Below are 19931 nucleotides of genomic sequence, written 5' to 3' on the forward strand. Positions count from 1 at the left end.
GTGTGCGTGACAGACTCATAATTATGGGCAAAGAAATCGCCGTATTAAAATTGATTGTCTAATGAGCTTCACTGGTGTTTATGTTATTGAGTCGGAGTTGCTGTTTACCCACAGGTTATAAACTGGCAACATCTTTTTTTACTGGCGGGCCTGTAAAGACACAGACAGTAAAGTGAAACTTTCTGAGCAAATGTATTTTTAGCTGCATGGATTTGCATGTAAATATGCACACTACAAATTGGCTAGTGAGGAAATAAGATGTTAATTTTTTGGGGGGATCATTTATCACAAAGAATAAATTAATCAATGTATGACTGAACTACTTCCCACAAAGGTGTTGACATTAAAACAGGAATATTCACTCAGATGCACTTCTAGATTTCTCTGGAGACAAGTCTAGGTCTTGGCCAAGTCACAATCCAACTTAAACCAAGATAAACACGTGTCCCAGACACCGACTGCAAATATATGCAACCACTTACTAGATATGTGGCATGTCACTACTCAATGTCTTCTGAAATTGGGAGAATATTATTTCCCCGTGCAACTGATCTGGAATATAAAAACAAGTGAAGTGTGATCACAGGGCAAGTGGAACAAAGAACACGCTGAAATATTGCGGACAAAAGTCCGACAAAAATCAAAACACTGAGCAGCAATTTCTGCATCTAACCAAATGAACAAACACTGCATATATTATCATCATCCCCTTTAAGAGTGTGGGAGAACTACGTCAAGTGGAGTAGGCAGTAGGGTCAGCGCTCGATCACAGAGCTCGAGTGTGTGCCGAAGAACGCAAACAACCGCAGTAGGCTAAAAAAAAGGAAGAATAGGCAAAAAGATAAGAGCGATAAATAATAAATACGTTGTATGGCCGTGGTGTGCGGCTTTCAGCAGCACGCTAATGAGCCCATCGGGGGAGAAGAGAAATGGTGTAGCGCTGACGTTCATTCGACAGCAGCCTCGATGAGCTGATTATTCCCTTCATTATAGAGATGAGGAGAGGCACCTAGTTATCAGTGTCGCTACGCTGATCTCCTCTATTTCTTCTTCATAAAATCAACGTCTGACCATATTCATACCGACGTGCGACCTGAGGCGCGATCATAGAAGTGAAACCTCGAGACAATTTGTCTGCAAATCATACGGGGAAATGGGATTAAGGCACAAGAGGTTGCCATTGTCTCTCCATGTGGCATCCGACACAGATTAGCAACAAGTTCTCCGACTCGTACGACGAACTTTGTTCGACCATATCGACCGTTTCCTGAAATAGCGCCTCTACTGTTGACAGGAGGTACTTGCGTCTTTTCTTTAACTCTTCGACATTTATGTCTTATTGAATAAATGCAAGGGTTTAGAAAAAAGCACAGCACGTTTTAAGGTATTTACCCTAAACGTGCATGTGTCTCAGTCCATCACAGTAAGCCTCTGCCATGAAACACTCCCTCTCCGTGTTCACATCGCCGAATCTGCCAGCCTTTATTTTGACATGCGGTGGAAGATCCACTCTCAGTTCCAGGGAAACCATTTTTTTCTGGATGAATTCCAGCAGAATGTGCATATATGGTAATTATGCGCAGGAGACCTAAACATTTTTTAATTTGATTGTGATGTGAATACTCAACTCACTGCCAGCATTATATACTCTAGCACTGATTAAATGCTGTAACAAGTATTACAGAACATATGTGATAGTGGTACACGGAAAGACTGCAGTGCTGGTACTGGTACACAGTTTTATATTTTACAAGGCGTACAGGGAAATTCTCTGGGACATCTTGAGTTTGGGATGTTAAGAATAAAAAGATTTGCTTGATTTCAAGCATCCCTGTCGACTGCCCTCCTTCCAGGATCTGTTTGCTACAATAGATCGATAGACTGTCCTCCCCTTTTGCATTGTTTGGTGCTGTTGATTTGGATTGCACATCGTCAGAGCCACTGACCAGCACTCTTTAAATATCACTGTTCTCGTCTGTCCAACTGATCTGAGCTGGAGGAAGAAGAAATGCACCCGACAGACTTGGAATAAATTGCTCGTAACATTCTCGGGGTGAATGTGGACTGCCCACGGTCAGAGGTTCTTCTTACCTCCAGTGCTTAAGTACCGTAAAGCGCTTTGGATGAAAGCATCGACTGAATGGCAATGTAACAGCTCGTGGTCACAGTCGGACTGTTGGAAAATCATCCTCTTACATTTTTGGCATTTTGCGGTTCACGTGTCACCGCTGCTCATAACGGAGTCGAGACCACTTACGGAACCATGAAGACGAAGGCTCTTCCTGCTCTTTCTCCCCAGGCAGAGAACTGACAGTCTATAATATCAGCCTCCCCTCTCCCCTCTCCCTTCCCCATGTGCACGGACCATTTGGTTTGTAATGAAGCTCGTGCCTCCCACACCTGAATGGATTAGGGACTCGTGAACCGTGAACAGCGCAAGGAGTTAAAGGCGGCAGGGTAGCCTGGCTGCTCGAAAAGAGACGTCCTGTAATTAAAGGATCACAGGTTAGATCCCCAGAAGAGGCATTCCATCCAAAGTGTCCTTGAGAAACGCTCTTAACTGAACTGCTAACTGTTAAATCACTCAAAGTCACTGTGGTTAAGAGCCGCGGCATAACTCTTCAAACGCAGGCCACGGAGACACGTCAAGAGCAAGTGTTGCAGATGAAATGTTTGCGGGGGATATAAGTAGACTTTCCACCTCCTGGTGTCTCAACAGGTGACTCGTTCTTTCACACCTGAAAGTTCGGACCAATGTCAGAACCAAAGTTCAGGTCTCTGTGGGATCGTTTCCGTTTGATCCGAACAGCTAAGGGAGCGCACCAAAGAAATATGCTTGACTTACCTACGTCCTGTCGTCATCACCTACGTGGGCTGCGTCTTCCAATACCCGTCATTGATTGGTTCGTAGACGTCGTCGCGTTGTCAATTCTGGTGGTAGTCTCTCTGTTTGAATGGAGAAAATGAATGCACCAGTTCATTTCATTAAATTCGTTGCCACTGTCATATCATTATTGTTTTCCTAACCAGCATCACCAACTTAAGGCACAGTACGCGACACTAGTTCCATTGCGCCAAATGAACGTCATTGCTGTTCAAACATATCGGCGGTGGCGAAGACTGCAGTTTAATATTTCATCTCTTCCTCCCCCCATGGGGTACCAAATCTCATTTTTGCTTCTCTTCTGCTTTTGTTTAACGCGGTCTCAACTTCCTGCAATTAGTCACAAAGGCCAAACCATGGTTCAGTTTGATCCGCACCAAGACCACCTCTTTCAGTCGGACAAAAGCTCGGTGGGTTTGGACCCGTTAACCACCTGCCGTTTTGGTTCGGACTAAACTGAAAGGTCAGAAGGTGCAGACCAGACGAGGTAGATGTGAAAGCGTGATAATATATGGGGCAGGATGCCACAAGCAGGGGGGGTGAGATTTCTATCTGTATATAATGTTCCATCATTTCTATCTACCATATATTTCACGATTCTCTGGTGTACTTCTACATTTGTCGATACACATCTATCGATATACTGCAGCTATAAAGACTGCATGTAGCGATCCAGCCCTGCGGTGCTCAACTGAACGCATGTTCGCGTGCACTAGTGAAATATGCTTTATTTCTTTTTTCCTCATCCCTGTTTGTAAAGGCACAGGTGAATGCGAGTGTGTGTCCTCCTTAATGAAATACATTTCCACAAACTTGCCTTCCCGTCCCACCCCCCTCAGATACCCTTGAGGAGACGAGGTGGTCAGTTCCCTGTTTCATTTGCCTCCAGTCATGCAAGGCTGCCTCAGTGTCTGTGGCCCCATCCCCGCACTAAATCAGAGGCGGAGCCGAGCGCCCAGCCGTGGCGGTGACTCCTTTTATGCTATTCTGCGGGATCATTGAGAGGAATGAACTGTACGGCCGCCGAGAACCTGCAGATCCATCGCCCAGGGTCCCAGCAGCCGGCTCGCCCTGTGAATCACGTCCACAGCTGCCAGTCACTTATTTCCATTCCACTGAATTGTATCATTGAAAACCTCATTAAGCCGCAACACTAGAGAGCTCAGTGTTTGTTCTGCTCAACCTCCTCTAGGTTTGTTATCAAGCTGTGACAGTTTCCATTTGCAGGTGTTAGATACTGTTTCTGCTCCCCCTCTTCTCTTGATCCCCACTCCCTCCCTCCCTCCCTCTCTCTCTCTCTCTCTTCCTCACTGCAAACATGACAGAGTGTGTCACCAGCCGCTGATTTGCAATTTCGTGCAACCCCTAGCAAATGGCTGGTGTGAAAAAGAGCAAGTTAGCTGGATGGATTGAGCTGCAATGCAGAAAGCGCCTCACTAAGAGAGGGAGTCTTGAAATGACATCAGAAGGGCTTTAATGTAGATCTGTATGCACTGTCAGGCGATTGTGTGGCTGTGCACATCTCTCTGGGCAGAGCGGGACACCAACACTTTGCAGCAGGAGAATGATACAAACGCCGTATTTCGGTGGGAGACAATTCATTCATGGAGACGAACAAACCGGGGGAACTCCGCCACTGAAGAGAAGCTCAACAAGCTTGTTACCACAGACGCAGACTGTCAGAGTGAAAACCTTTCACTGTCCCCAGTCACATTTCCATTCCATTTGCCTTTAAACGAGCAACACTCGGCCCAACGGTCCAACTGCTACATGCATGGCTATGCAAGGTCACAACCGTTCATAATTCACAAATTCTCTATGATTTGTAATTACGACAACACTAATGATGAAGACCTACGAGGAGGAAGACTTATGTGGCCATGACAAAGCTCACAAGCTTGTGAACCAAGCTGATGTAAAACATTGCGTAAGTAAGCAACCAAGCAACAATTTCACTGACCTTGTGCCACTCTGGACACTTATTTCACTTTCCTCTCACTTTCAATGTTCCATCTCTCTCTCTCTCTTCTTTGCGTAGCTGCTCAGTGTTCATACTGAAAACACTGAAATCCTCCGCTCACTGTTGCATGAGACAAAATGTGTGGGTGTGAACCTTGGTTTGTGTTGTTCTGCATTCAGAATGTCTTTAAAATGAATTAAAAAGTCCTGGAACATGTTAGCAGCCGCTCGAGGCTGCGGTGTTTATGAGAACCAATAATAAACGAAGTGCTGCGAAGAAGTAACATTGTGCTGATGATTCTGAATTTAATATAACCCCAAGTGTCCGGTCCAGGTGGCGGCACTAAAAGGAGGGCGAACACATTTGATCAGAAACATCTTGTGGGTAAAAAAAAGACATTTTAACCTAACTGCAAGAAAAAGTACAAAATAAATGGCCATGGTTCATCCTCTGGGGACCATCAATTTAATGACCTCAAGTTTTCCAGTCACAGTATATGAGATTGTGTAAATTGTTGGTGGATGGCTGGTTGGGGTTGGACCAACAATCTGAAATTATTTGTCTATAAATCACTTTCTTGATGACTGAACTGAAACTACCTTTAAGCTTTTGGTGCTTGCTGTAATTTTTCAGGTGTAGAAGCAAATCGGTGCTTTCAACTGCTCAGATGTGATTTTATTGTGAGTTTCTTTCTTTTCCTTGCGATAGAAAAACGTTGGCTAGCAAAACCATGCAACTCGCAGAAAACTGATGTATTATTTTTTTCTTACGAGTTCATCAGTGATCCTGTTGGAAGCCAGAAACACAGAGACAGTGGTTTTCGAGATATACATATATATCAATAGGACACATCTACAGTAACATCTGCATTTACTTTTGAATTGATGCGAGCAAATCATCGGTTGCCGGCTATAGATGCTGTTTGGATGTTTGGATAATCATAGCAATGTGATATTGTGAAAATGCAACTGAAAATACACTGTGTCCACAGTTTAAGTGAAGAAAAATGCTCACAGCATGGATGTGGTGTCACACCGCTGGAGGTAGGGGGGTGGTTTCCCCGCTGGAAAAACAAAAATCCATACACTCATGTTTCAGTAAAGTGCTTGTGTTAAAAGGACGTTATGAGGATTTTATTATGTCGGCCAGTTGTCGAAGGTTCACACACCCTCACACACACCTGTGGTGAAATGGGAGGTTGTGGTCTGTGTGTCTACAGTGTGTGTCACTCTCACTGTTTGGGGGTCATGAATATTAATTTAGCATCTATAAGCCTTTAGGCCTTAATCCCGGTGCGATGGTTAAAACACAGAACACAAAGCTACACTGTTAAGTCCATTATGTACTGTACTGCACCCGGCATTGCCCACAGGAGACTAATGGCTTTTTATCAAGGATCCCTGGAGGGCTGCAGCCCCCCCACCTCCGACGGCACGGCTTCCATTAACGCGAGGCAGGTTCAGTTCAAGAGCACATTTTTTCTAAAATGCACCTGCTTTAAAAGTAAAATGCGTGACATTAGTGAGACAAACAGCCCACGCGCTTCGCTCTTTCACTTCCACAGAACGCCACATTCAAGACTGCGGGTCTGGCTGCAATAACGGGCTTCTCTTTTGTTGTGGTTGTAATTGACGTAGTTGATGCGGTTGCCTTTTTATTTCATTGACAATAAAGCTTTTAAATGTCACTCAATTTTTAAAGAAATTGGATCTGAAAAATGTGTTAAAGTGCTACGGTACAAAATTGGCAGTGTTAGAAAAGGGGAAAAGTCCGACAGCATCTGGGCTCTAGTTTCCGACGCGCCGCCTCGATGTGAGGTCATTTAAATCAATGTCCTCGTTAAATCAGAAATGCAAACAGACTCATCATTGAACAGCTGCTTTCAAGTGAGTCACATTTACTTTTCAATCCAGTTCATTAAGCACACGCACTGTAATCCACATCAGGTTTGAACAGAAACGATCGGCATCAGCTGAACCACAGGTGCTTAAAAAAACAAAAAAACAGGTTCAATCTGCGGCCAAACAAAAGTCACAACACAGCGATGATGTCATCCGGCACAAACGTCTAGCTGGATAAAATGATGACATTTTTAAATCCAAAAAGTCAAAGGTGAACTTCACTGTGACATGACAATGTTATGTTCTTATTAATGCCATAACTCAGGAGGGGCGATTATGACCATATTTCCCATTTGGTCAGCTTTCTTAATTGGTGACACTAATCTTGCAGATCTGCCAACCTTGAAGAAACTCTTGAGGAAAGGTGGGATGGGGGCAGGGTGGATGGATGGAGGTTATTATAAGATTGTTTATACATATTTATTATAACATTATTACTCTCATAGTCCCATAATTTAACTGTCTCACACCTCAGGACATCTTGTGCTAACATGAGCACTTCTTGTTATTTTCATTCTGGGGATGTACCTGAATATATTTCTAGTATTGGCATTTTTGTTGCAATTTTATCAATTTCATAGTTTTCACTATACATACTGTATATTATAGTATACTGTATATAGAGTCTGGACTAACATTGCACACAACAACCAGGTGGGTATTTTAGGTCTGTATGTCATAGTATCGTTGATTTCTGTCTTCTTGGTATTGTTTTGTCTTTGTAATTATTGTTTTGTCTGTTGTAATATTGTTCTGTCTACTTAGTATTGCTTGTTTTGTCTGCTATAGCATTTCTTTGCCTGTTGTAGTATTTCTTCTTCTGTCCTCTTGGTATCTTTTGTCTCTCTGTTGTAGAACTGGCCAATTGTCTGACCTTAATCGGATCCACCATGTAAATAAGGATTAAATAAATTGAAAAAAAGACGTACAATGACTCAATTTTACAATCACCATTAAAAAAACAGCAGCAACGGAACGAGTTAGAACACACCAACGCTTCCCCCCTCGTTTTATGAGCACTGCTTTTCCCCGGCCACCATCACGGAGAGAGACTTCTATTTTGTTCCCAGCGGTGTGAGTCTGGACCCAGCAGCGTCCAATCTATCCTTCACTTTACCTCCTACCTCCGTCAGCACCGCTCTGCCTTTACTGTGCTCTCGCAATTAAGCCCCAATTTAACAACCCCCCCCACGAAATAGAGGTGGCGACCAATGAGGCAAGGGACTGACCCGTCCTGTTGAACTGACCATCCAAATCTTTTGCCCTGTGAGATGTGCCACAGAGCTCCTTTCACTACGTCTGGATCCATCTCCATAGGAAATTGATTTCCCACTGGCGGGGTTTTTACCGTGACGCGGAGAGAAGCGACTTTTGTAAACAGCCAAGATGGCTGCCGCTGATGAACCATCATTTGACTAAAAGTACCCGATATTCACTGGTTGTAGGTCTGTCCAATTGCGTCCGGAGGCATTATTTCCATTATTACATTATTACTATTACCATTTCAATTTTTACCAATATAGATGACTCTATACTTTGATTCCCGCAGGTATAATGGTAAATGCTATACACCAACTTTGTGTAGATCTTTCAGCCATATCCCGAAATTACTTACATACCAGAACTATTTTTCAGATATTATATTGATAAGTGTTTGATTTAGCCACCATCAGCCCAAACCATGTTGCCTCTGTTCTCGTGCAGTCAGTAATATATTTGAGTGTTTCCAAAGATGTCCTGAGCGACGAGACCTAAGAAGCCCCAATATCCATAATTCGAACACTTGAAGAGACAAATGATTCATTTCGTTTCATCAGCCAAGGTCATCGGTTACCTGCTATCTCGTAAACGGCAATGAAGTTCTCCCTCATCTCCTGCCATCCGTCATTCTGAGAGGAAAATGGGCCATGATTCCCAAACACTGGCTAATATCTCGGCGCGAATGGAAGCTCTATAAATGCAAAGCAGCGGAGAGTAAGTGAGACATCAGAGGTCCTTACTCCACACAGACAAACTACAGTAGAAGGGAGCAGGATATCATCTTCTCACGTCCATCTGTTTCCTGCCACCGACTCACGGGAGACGACTGATTGGTATTTTGTTTTCCTGCGACCGAGACGGAGGGAAGGGACAGGTATCCCTGAAGGATGTCATACTGTAGACAGTATCTAGAGTATAATTATTTTTCCCCGCTAATTAGCGGAGCATCAGAATTGCAGCTAATTGAATAATCCTCTGCACCACCTGACTGACTTCCACAGCTCTGAATATATTGCAGCTGTGGGTCACAGCTGCTCCTTACAGTCTTTAATGGACAAAAACACACAGGGTCTAGTTTTGTACTGGAAAATGTCAGTATTTTCCTGTGTGAAGCATGATCGTGGTTCATGTTCTTCACACTTGAGACAACTCTTAACAGTCAGACACTTCACTTGTGCTGAAAATCACAGTGAACATGGTTTTATCTAAGAGAGAAAAGAAAAAAAAAGCGTCTCCATCATGCCCAGGGAGAAATTATGAGTCTCTAATAAAAGATGAACCTTTCATGAAAGAGAAAACAACCTTCGCTGTGAAGATTAATTGCAGGATTAGAAGTTGAAAAGACGTCCAGGTTAAAACGGTGCAAGCCATTTCTATGTCTAGGTTTACGTAACAGCGCTGTTCCGACAATGTCTCGATGATGAGATTCAAACACGGGACACGAAACCAGGTCAGTGAAATGCTGTTGGAACAATTGTTGCATGCAACCTGCGCATCCTCGTAATATCTTGGTTTTCAATTGAATTTGATTCAATTTTTTAATCGAGATGTGTTTTGACTAGCAAAATAGCAGAGCGTGCATCAGATGTTTTTTTTCCCCAGACATTTCATCTGAACCACTAACGTCAACCTGCTGGTGGCGCTAGAGGAAAACTGCATCCCACAGAAACCTTGAATAACTATAATTTCATCACTATTCATTCCCTCAGTGGTTGTTGAGATATCTCAGGCTGGACCAAACTGGTGGACCAAATACTTGACAGAAGGACTGACGCGTTGACGGCCCACACGGGACCAAAAATGGCCAAACATTGGAAAAATACAGGGTTTTCACTGAACATCTATCTTGTACTTTTACCGTAAAAACATCCACGTCTCAGGACTGTAACTCACCTCGGGTTGAATTATGAGAGCGGCGCTAACTGTAATGAATAACCATTACATTATATCTCTGCGAACTTTAATAGCTATTGACATAAACAGTGGTTAGCTCACTCTGGGCTCGGCCAACAATTACCAAACAAATTAGACTCGGAGCAGCGCAGATGTTTGTTGACTATTAAAAGCACAAATGGCTCTTATTGGAAAAAGCGTCGCAGAAATTGAGGAAAAGCCTCATTATCAGGTTTGGTTTATGGGTTATGCCTGCTCCCATTATGTGAACCAGCATTTCAGACGAGCCGGGGACTCTGCGGTGGTTTCGCAGTCGGCAGAACAGTGTCCTTGCTATTGTCACGGGAAGCGATGTATTTGGCCTTCGTGCTCCATGAATCTCCCTCCACGCCACCGCCTGCGTGAAACTGTCCCCTCCGAGCTCGCTCGTGAGACCGAGGCAGGAGTCAATCAGCTCTTAGAGCTAAAGTGTGCATCCGAGGGGGTGAACCTGCGCAGCCTGCTAAATTCACACTGTCATCTCTTTGTGCGCCCATCAGCCTCTCCGTTCACTTCATCCGAGCCGAGGCAACTGTGGGTGGCAGCTATGTCCGTCAATTTCTGGCGGGCGCCGCGGAAAAGAGCACTCAAAGTGAGTCTTTTCACAGCGAGGGGCTCGCGACCCAGAAAATGAATCGGGGTATCATTAAAAAAAAAGATATGCCCTCACTTCTTTTCAAAGTAAAAAAACACACTTGTCCACTGAATGACAATGTGTGACACCAACAGAATAAGCTGCTGAATTCTGACTGTGAATAGTCAGAATACCTTCATTTGAAGTCATTCCTCTGCTGACCCCTTGTTGTCATTTATCATTCTTTTCCAGCGTATAACCAAGTCTCCTGCCTGCATTTATTCAGTGCTCCAAAGGGGGTTCAGGGCTTCATGGTGACTGCATGTTGCAGACAGTCCTATTTCAATGGTTCACTCTTTTAACTATAACCTGAGCTCCATTAAGTCCAATAAACCAAATACTATATGATCCATCATCAGTCTCTTTCAATTTCTGGGCTCAGTAGCCAAATATCTCTGACCAAAATTCCAATAAAAGTGCGAAAGAAGCAGCGAGCAGAACACAACAAGTTCATGTTGCTGTTGAATGTACGGAGGGGTCGCAGGGGTCTCGTGAGGGGTGTGTGGGGGGGGGGGGAGGTGAGTTGCTCTCGCTTCATATCAGAGGAATAATTCATGAGAAGAAACCACAATATGTGACATCCGCCTCTGGCAGTGATTATTGTAGATATTTTCACCGGTGCCACTTTGGCTGAGCAGAGTGGCGTCTCACTCAACACATCTCAGAGACAAAAGAATAAGTGATATTCTGGGACGTGATGTTGCTTAGTGACAAAAACTGCAGGTCTAAACAAAAAAATGGGGTCTATTTAAATTCTGATTCAGGCTTGTCCTAGTTTTCCCTCATATACATTTATATTGGTTGGGGCGTGGCTTGGGAATGGGGACTTATCGTTAAAAGAAAAAGAAAGATATAATCTTATAAACAAGTGTGTGCAACGCAAGTACCTCTCTCTGTCCTTTGCTGCTATGATATCGCCGGATGCTAAGAGAGACAGGCAATCTAGATAATTCTGCCCTGTCATCAGCTCTGTGTTTGCACTGCTGACAGCGGCATCACCGGTGAAGAAGTTCCACTACGTGGCACAGATAAACTGATACGTTCTCTGCATACGCCTGCGAAAGGAAAACCTGTGTGATCACGCAGAGAAAATGACACGCGGTAATTTAATGTGCAGGATTGGCGTTATCGCGAAGGAAATGGAGGCCGTTGTTGTTCACTTCTTTAACCGCATATCTGCTCACATTTAATTTCACTGATGCGACTTGGCAAAAAGATGCCAAAGCTAATTGATGAGCTCAGCGGGCGGCAGTGCAGAACAGGCTCATGAGTTCTTGTTTTGATACGGACTGTGACTCATGATGCCATGAGAAGACATTATGGAGATGAAACACTGGGAAAATTTTAATCTTTTCCATTCTACCTGAACGGTTTTCAAAGTTCATGTTTTTAACTGGTAATCGGGGTAAACTTGGTGATACAATATTTCCTGATATTCCCATAGGTTGTTGTTCCCCGTTGTTAACCTGTCGCACAAATAGCATCAAATGTGTGTTATACCACGGCTGTTCAGTCTGGTTTGGACAAAGAAAAGTTAAAGTCAATCAAAAGCTTGCTCTTTCCTCGAGGCAGCGACATACTCCAAATGAAATCAAGCTTGCACAAAATTAAAACTGCTGTTGAAATTGTGTTTACTCACTGCGACTTGACGTCTGCTCATTAACTGACACTCCACGACTCTTTGCCAGATGGGGCTTCTTGCCAACTACGGCTCGAAGGCAAGATTGATTTGTGAGCCATACAACAATGACAGGATGTCTCGGTGATATGGACTTAAATCTGTCAATTAAAAGTTGAATATTATTCTAGTAGTTTGCTCCAATGTAGGCTGCAACTTGCTTTTTCAGCTATATATGTTGTTTATAAATAGGAATGACTGTACATATTTTGACAGTGTTGTACCCAGGAGAATGTATGAAAAAAGATCTACAACAACCTGAGAGAAGTGCCATACCTGGCTCCCCTCTCACCTCTGCTCCACTGGCCAATCGCAGTGTTTAGTGGGTGTGAATGTTGGATCATCAGTTGCAGAATGTTACAGAATGAGTCGGACAAAGCGACCCTTCTCCAGCCGCCATCAGAAAGGTGTGGCGGTTTCCAGTGTTAGCCGGCATGATGAGTATGAATCCAGCTTAGCAGTATGATGGGACAGCAGCTCTGTCCCGCTACTTGTTGACGTGGGAACAACCACTTGCTCTTGAATCAGACCTAGACCAAGGAGATGGTTGTGGACCAGTACTGTGTTGAACACAACTTCCATTATTGGAGAGGAGGTGGAGATACTGTCCTTGATAACAGTCATTAAACATGTGCACTTAGATGTTGCAGATATTTTACGAGTCCTTTGGGGCAGGTGCATCAGACCCAGTTACACCAACAAACTGAACAAACTTGTACGGAAGGCTGGCTATGAGCTGGAAACTTCTCTTGAACTGTCGGAGTTGGTTGTGGAATAGGAAACTGTTAAACACCATAGAGAACATCAAACATGGAGCACTTGGAGGGAGAGACTTCTTTAGCTCTGCTGTGACGGGAAGGAACGCCACAGGAAGTCATTCCTGCAAGCTGCCATCACTCTGTCCAAAGATTCTCCTCTGTGTTGGGAGCAGAGACTATGACAGAATATGTTTTCCAGCATTGATCATCAACTGGAGAGGATGAACACCTTCAGCTTGGAAAATGCAGATTTAGCTTCTGTCTGTCTGTCTATTTACAGGATATGTAAAAAGCCGTCAAGTGCATATTTGAGGCACTTTCACAGGGTTCTCAGTTCAAAGCAATTCATCTGTATACTTTAGCTTAATTAGCTAGGGAGCTACAGATAATTTATACTGGCAAAATCAACAACAGTAATTGGTTAGAAATGCAAGAGCTGCTTTTACTAACTTTTGTGTGAAGTCAAGGACCAACTGAAAGTCGAGGAACTTTCTCAACGACTGCTCCGGGATGAACTTTGTTTCAGAGCACACCTCATTGGTATGTCGCTTTGGATAAAATCACCTGCCGACTTAATAAATGTAAATGCATGTGCTTCTTGTGAGGATGTAAAGCATTAAATATGCAGCGTTGGGCTGAGAGAAGGGTAAATTCTTGCGTTGCTGCTGCATTTCGCCAATCACGCCGTCTGAGAAGAGGGCAGACAGAGCAATGCAGCAGACAGCTGCTGGCTTAATTCAATAACTGTTATCTTCCTTACAGAGGCTAGACAAACGTCGGTGTCTGCCACGGCCATTAAAGTGTCAGATATGTTTAGCACCAAAGGTCATCCTGAAGCGTGCTCTGGCTTGACCTAATGATGCAGGTAGATTCAATTGAAACGCCACAAAATCAAACTCTTCATCAGCTGCCTAACTTTGCTCATCTTGCTCAACCGGCTGCTAAATACATTGGAAAGGATGAGTGGCTGAAGTTGAGTCAGTTGGTGGTGTTGGTCAAAAACCACACATCTACAAAAACAATGCAAATTTTTTCATTGGCACCTGGTGCAGGAACTATATTTTACACAACAGATTCTTAAAACGTGTCCCTGAGCCAAGAAACTCACTCAACACTTAATAAAGCGTGTTAAAATTGCTGCTTTGTGGCTGCCTTTATGGCGTCAAGAAATGTATATGGTTCAGAAAAGCTCACCATCTCACTTGCCCTCCAACACCTTATTCTGAAGAAAAGAGACTACAGTGTACAGAGCAGTGAAAAGCTTGTAAGGCAAAATAAATCAATGTATCCTTCCCTAGCCACAGCTCACATCATGACCCTGACTCAGCGCTGATCACCCACAACTAGATGTTTCAGGGATGCGAGTGAATAGGGTATTCAAACTCAACTCAATCTCAATGAATATGTGAAAAATTAAAGGGTGTGATGACTACAAAGGATAAGCCAAATTCAATAGTTGAGGTAAGGCTGATGACAGAAAAGTAAATCCATCCATCCCCTCTCTGTCCATGTATATCCATCCATTCAACCAATGTGTTGCCTCCACGCTGCTTGTATCTACATCACTCTCCTGCTGTCCAAAGGCCACTTTGTGGCACCACTGATGCCGCAGTGGTTGGCGGGACTAATAGTAACACTGCCACATGACTTGCGGCCGATGTAGCCGGCAGCAGATGGATGGTGCGTGTATTTGAAAGATGGAACTCAACATAAAAAGATATGGGTCGAAAAGTAAAGTGGCACTGCCCTTCATGGTGAGGTTATCTTTGCTCTGGTGCAGCGTGCAGTGATGTCAGAATCAATGTGACTTGAATACTGCATTAATGACATACAAAAGTTACTATGACTGAAAGACTTGACTTTATAATAAACTTTATATATTATTTATTTTTCAGCTCTCATGGATTCTGCCATACCATACAATGGCATACCTCATTAAGGTATGCCATTGTATGGATGATAGCTACCTCAGCTACCTCATTAAAGGGGAAATCCACCAATTTTACAAATCAAGGTAAATGGACTGTCAAACTGTCGGTAGTTTTTGGTTATAAAAGCACCAGGTTTTGAATAATGTGTGGAATAGAAAACTACTATAAACCGTATTTCTTGAGTCCAACAATGCTATAGAGTGTAAAGCTTAACTGGCACAGTACTCTTTCAATACCTCTTATATTAGACCACTTCTGACATCTTTGCAAATCACTGAGAAGCGCTGTTAATGGAAATATGAAGTACTTAAGCACTATGGCAATATGAGGATGAAGTACTTCCTGTGAAGTTTCTGTTTTTACAATTTAATGACAAACACCAGTCACACAACAGCTGTAAATATGACTAGTCTTTTTTCAAAAGCTACATACAGTACATCCAACCAGGAAAATTAAATTTGTTTTGTTTATATGAAAAACAACTTTGCATATACAACTGGTGCTCCACCAATATAACAATAAAATAAGATTAATTCAATGGGCATATTATACTCTGTATTAGAGAGAGAAATAACTGCTGTACTCTGCTGTCCAATAATTTCAGTGCTTGCAAGGACTCTCCGGGGAAATCCTTCCATTGCTTGTGTTTATTCTTCAAGGCATACAGTGGGGAACAGTGGGACCCCACTGTATGTACACACCGTAATTAATTTTCACAGGATCTCGTAAAGGTGCCAAAAGATGTACAGCTCCAACAAAAGCGGTGTGTCAGAGGACTGCAGAATGGAAAGGCAAAGAACACAAGGTAAATTACATTGAGTGTCTTTAACAGGCCTCGAACGCACAAGGACATTATGATGCTTAATAAAATATAGAAAAAGTACATGTAAATCCAAGTAGAAGTTGGACAAGTAATTGTTTGCCGGACTTGATGATGTTTGAATGTTGCTTAGGTTGCTTGGTTACACAACAATTTGGAACAGTGATTAAGTTTAGAAGATAATCCACAAAGACTGCCAACAGTTTGGAGTGGATTATCCTACTGCTACCAAAGCCACCTGTATAAACATATAAAAAAAAATCATTAGGTCACGATTTTAACAATTAGCAGAAGACTTCCAGTTACAAATATTCATTTACAATGGCGATAAGAATGTGCAGTTGTCTCTAAAATATTTACCCCCTCTCCGATTAAAAGTATTTCTCCGTGGCGATGATGAAAGCAGCTTTAATGACATCTCTCAGCCAGCAAACCCTGAAGATCCACCAAGACCCTGATACAACGCAAGCTGAATAATTTAGTCCAGAGTCTGGGTTGGTAGCAGACAGTCGGTGCACGGCCAGCTGTCAGGTCTGAATGGGTGCAGAAACCGGATATTTTGCAAAACTTCACTGGCTCTGGAGGAACTATCTGACCCCCAGTGCTCATACACTGTTAGATCTGTGATGTTCGGCGCCTTCTGGGAGGAACTTGGTTTGTGATGTGTTGTAGTCGAGTCTCGCGGTGTAGACCAGTGTCCTTCAACGTGCCTCGCCTGTTTAACTCTAGCAGCCTCCAGAGAACAGGTGTGAACTTGTTTTCGCTGTGGGTTGCTTGTGGAAAATACGAATTTTTCTCACATTATGTGGCTGCATTTCATCATGTTTTACTGGTGCAGCAGTGGAAGCTGGAATTGGTCTTTGAGCTGCAAGAACAATGGATTTCTACTTGTATATTAAACATCTTGAGCTATATGGTCACTTGGCACAGCTAAATTCACCCACGCGTTAACTCCCATCCATGCATGTTGTTCTCTGTGTTGTACAATTAATCCAGGGAAGATTTATGGAGGGAAGAAAAGCTCTTGGAGCTGGCTTGTTTGATAACTGTCGGTTGATGAGCTAGTTAGCTTGGTTGCTAAAGGAGCAATATTTTCCACAGTTTCCCAATGAAAGCACAACAAGCATGTCTGTGCTACAACTTCTAAATTGTCTCAAAACAAAGTCTCTTTTGTGCAGACGGTAAGGGTTAAACACACAACACGAGCTAACAAAGCTACAGTGGCTTCCTCCATTTTGGAATCTCAAGCCCAGCAGAGATTGTTAAACTTTAAGTTTAACGCAACACTAATAATTAATGTGGATTTAATACATTTAAACTAGATAATTTCACTTTATATTTTCCCCATTGTGAAAGCTGTTGTTACTGAATCTTTAGTCAGGGGGGGGGGGGGGGGGGGGGGGGGGGGGGGTGGTGGTGGTGGGTAGGGTGGGCTAGAGTTCCAGAAGGACCCTGGGAAATGCTTGGGATAAGGAACTTTGACAGTTGGTGTTGTGGGAGACGGGTGAACATTGAAAAATATGACATCCACTATAAATTTCTCATGTCTGAACTATTGAACTCCAAGCTGAGCTGGAAATATCTTGACATAACATGCTGTGGCCACAAAAAACATACAGTATTACGCATCTGCGATGTCATGCGTTTGATGCATCTCACGACTCTGTCATCATCTCTTCCTCGAACCTCTTTTCTTTTCCCCGATTTGTCTTCGAACACCACCTTATGACGCAGAAATGCCACAAAATGGTCTTAAAAACAGCGAGAGCAGTATTCCCCTGGGACTCTTTTCAAGGGTTGAGTGAAACGTCACCCAAATGAAGAATGGCAGCGATATCCAGACAGAGGACAGCTTCCTCACTCTCCCTGTTTTTCTGAGCTCGATAAATCAGCTCAAGGTTCCTCAGTGATCCTCTGCGTGGCAGCGGAGGGGGATTTATCATTCTCAGATAAAGGCTCGGTCCTCGTCAACGTTTCGCTTTCGCCCTCAGCTCTGGGAATTTATGAGAACTGGTGGCATTGTATGTGCAGCCTGCGTAGTTACGCTACCAGAGTGCAGGGGGCTGCACAAAAAGACCGACCGTTGTGTTCATGCTATTAATTTCTATCCTGACGATGTCGTACAGACACAAGACACAAAGTCATTGGCAGCAGTGTAAAGGATTCAGCCCACTCAGTTTCTCAACAGTGCAATTCATAAAGTTTACAACAGTCTAAATGTATTTACCAAAAAAACGTAAGGCAAAGGGTCTTACTGTATCTCTAGATGACCTTACTTCATTTCATTTTATTATTTTTTTTAAGCCAACACTCATAAGGAGTCACCACTGTTTATTAACCATGTATCAATTGAAAACAATGGAGCTGTCGGGGGTGTCACATCCAAATGTCCATGTTACACATAAATCATTTGGAACTATGACAATATCAATGTCTATCGTTGTCACTCAAGCTCAACTCGTCTACCTGTTGTCTGCACTGAAACTAAATACCCCTGCCTGTGTAATTATCTAATTACAGCCGTTAGACCAACATAATTAACCTCTGCCGGTGCTATTAGAGCATGCAGTGAGATACATAAAGAGTGGATTCCATTTTGAAAAACAAAGACTGTCAGATCCTTTAAAAAAACAAAAACCTTTCCATCTTTTGTTTTTGCTTGAAAAGAGGATAAAGGCTTTGTTGGAAATATTCATGAAGATTGGTCTGACAATCAAGGCTCTCTTGTTCTGTGATTCTAAAATGATTCACCAAATCTAACCTACGTTTTCCAATGTTTTAGTTTCACTCTGATAAAGGGAGCGAAGAGGAGAAGACAGGTCAAGAAAAAACATTTTGGATGGAAGCCATATTCAACTTTTAGAGCAACTCAATCAATTTCTGATCTGAGGGCTCTGCTACGGTTTCTGTCCAGTGCAATATAAAACCTGAACTGGAAGGTAAACTAACTGCACTTTTTAATAATACAATTCAGCAGGACAATATGGCTGAATACGTTCTACAGTTTTCTTATTTTCAGGACATCCCAAGAAAAGACAAAGAGCAACATCTCTGTTTTATAACTCTTTACAGTGAACATGGGTAATGTAGTTTATCTTGACGCAGTCCCACACTCACCGTCATTCTGCCGAAAATACATTTGCTAAAAACAATGAAGAGCCACATTCAGGGTACAAGTTGGTCCGTCAAAAATAGTATTGAAAGACAGATTAACAAGCTTTTGGTGTTGGTTGCTTCATGGTGTTTGATTACAGCTACAAAAAATGACCCTATGCCTTTTAATTCAAGTTAGCTTGAGTTGTTTAATGACTCTAAAATCAAATCGCGATTTGCTCTACTACAAAATGTGTATTCCAGAAATAGAAACAGACCATGACCTGCAGCTTGCTCTTAGAACATCCTTTCTGGCATGGAAGTGAAAGATCATTAGGCATCATTCAAAAACATCTGACGAGAAACAGATCTTTATGACACGTTAATTGTGCTTTTTTTCCCGGCTATTATTGATGAATCTAGGAAACTCAACATTCCCAAAATACATCCAGGCCTTTGGCATGAAACCCCTCATTTAGAAAAACTATTAGATTTTCCTTTGCGCTGTCTTTTCTATTAATGAACAATCATTTGCCACAGACCATCAACTGTTCTCTCCCACGGCTTCGTCGTCGTCGGATCATGGGCTCTTGGATTGTTGAAAAAGAAAGACATTCCCTGATTCCCTCATTAGCTGGTATCCCGAGGCACAGTTGTCTCTATTTCTGCTCGCGAAGCGTTTGTTGTTGACCTCCAGGTGCTTCAGTCACCCCTTTCTTTTCTTTTTTTTCATCCTTCTCTTTGATCGCCTCGGGGCAGAAAGTCAATCTTTTTTGTATCCCTCATAAACGCCTGTTTATGGTGCTCTGCATTGAATGTTGGAAACTGTATCCTTATTAGGCTATGCCGATTATTGAATACAGTAAGCATTGTGTTTTCAAGCTGCGGCCACATATTTGCTTTTCAGCTTTGAAGTATTTTGCTTACAATGCGACAAAACTAATAATGTCTCTGCGCAAGACCGTGGGGAGAAATGGAGTCAATCTCCTGGGACCGATGAGCCTTTCATGCAGGATGCGTGACCGCGTCATCACCGCCTCTCCTCCGGTTCGCTCAGCTAAAATGCTCCGTTTCCCATCC

At 42.9% G+C, this 19931-nt stretch overlaps 1 protein-coding gene across 1 annotated transcript in view; it reads right to left on the reverse strand.

The window, feature by feature from the left end:
- The window catches only part of gfra4a (GDNF family receptor alpha 4a), a 199321-nt gene that overhangs the window by 112760 nt on the left and 66630 nt on the right, over positions 1-19931 (reverse strand). Inside the window, exon 3 of the mRNA XM_035609678.2 lies at positions 2846-2946. The gene's annotated coding sequence lies outside the window, so the exon portion shown is untranslated. The remainder of the gene's footprint in view (positions 1-2845; positions 2947-19931) is intronic.

This window comes from Scophthalmus maximus, chromosome 15 (assembly GCF_022379125.1).
Source record: "Scophthalmus maximus strain ysfricsl-2021 chromosome 15, ASM2237912v1, whole genome shotgun sequence".
NCBI lineage: Eukaryota > Metazoa > Chordata > Actinopteri > Pleuronectiformes > Scophthalmidae > Scophthalmus > Scophthalmus maximus.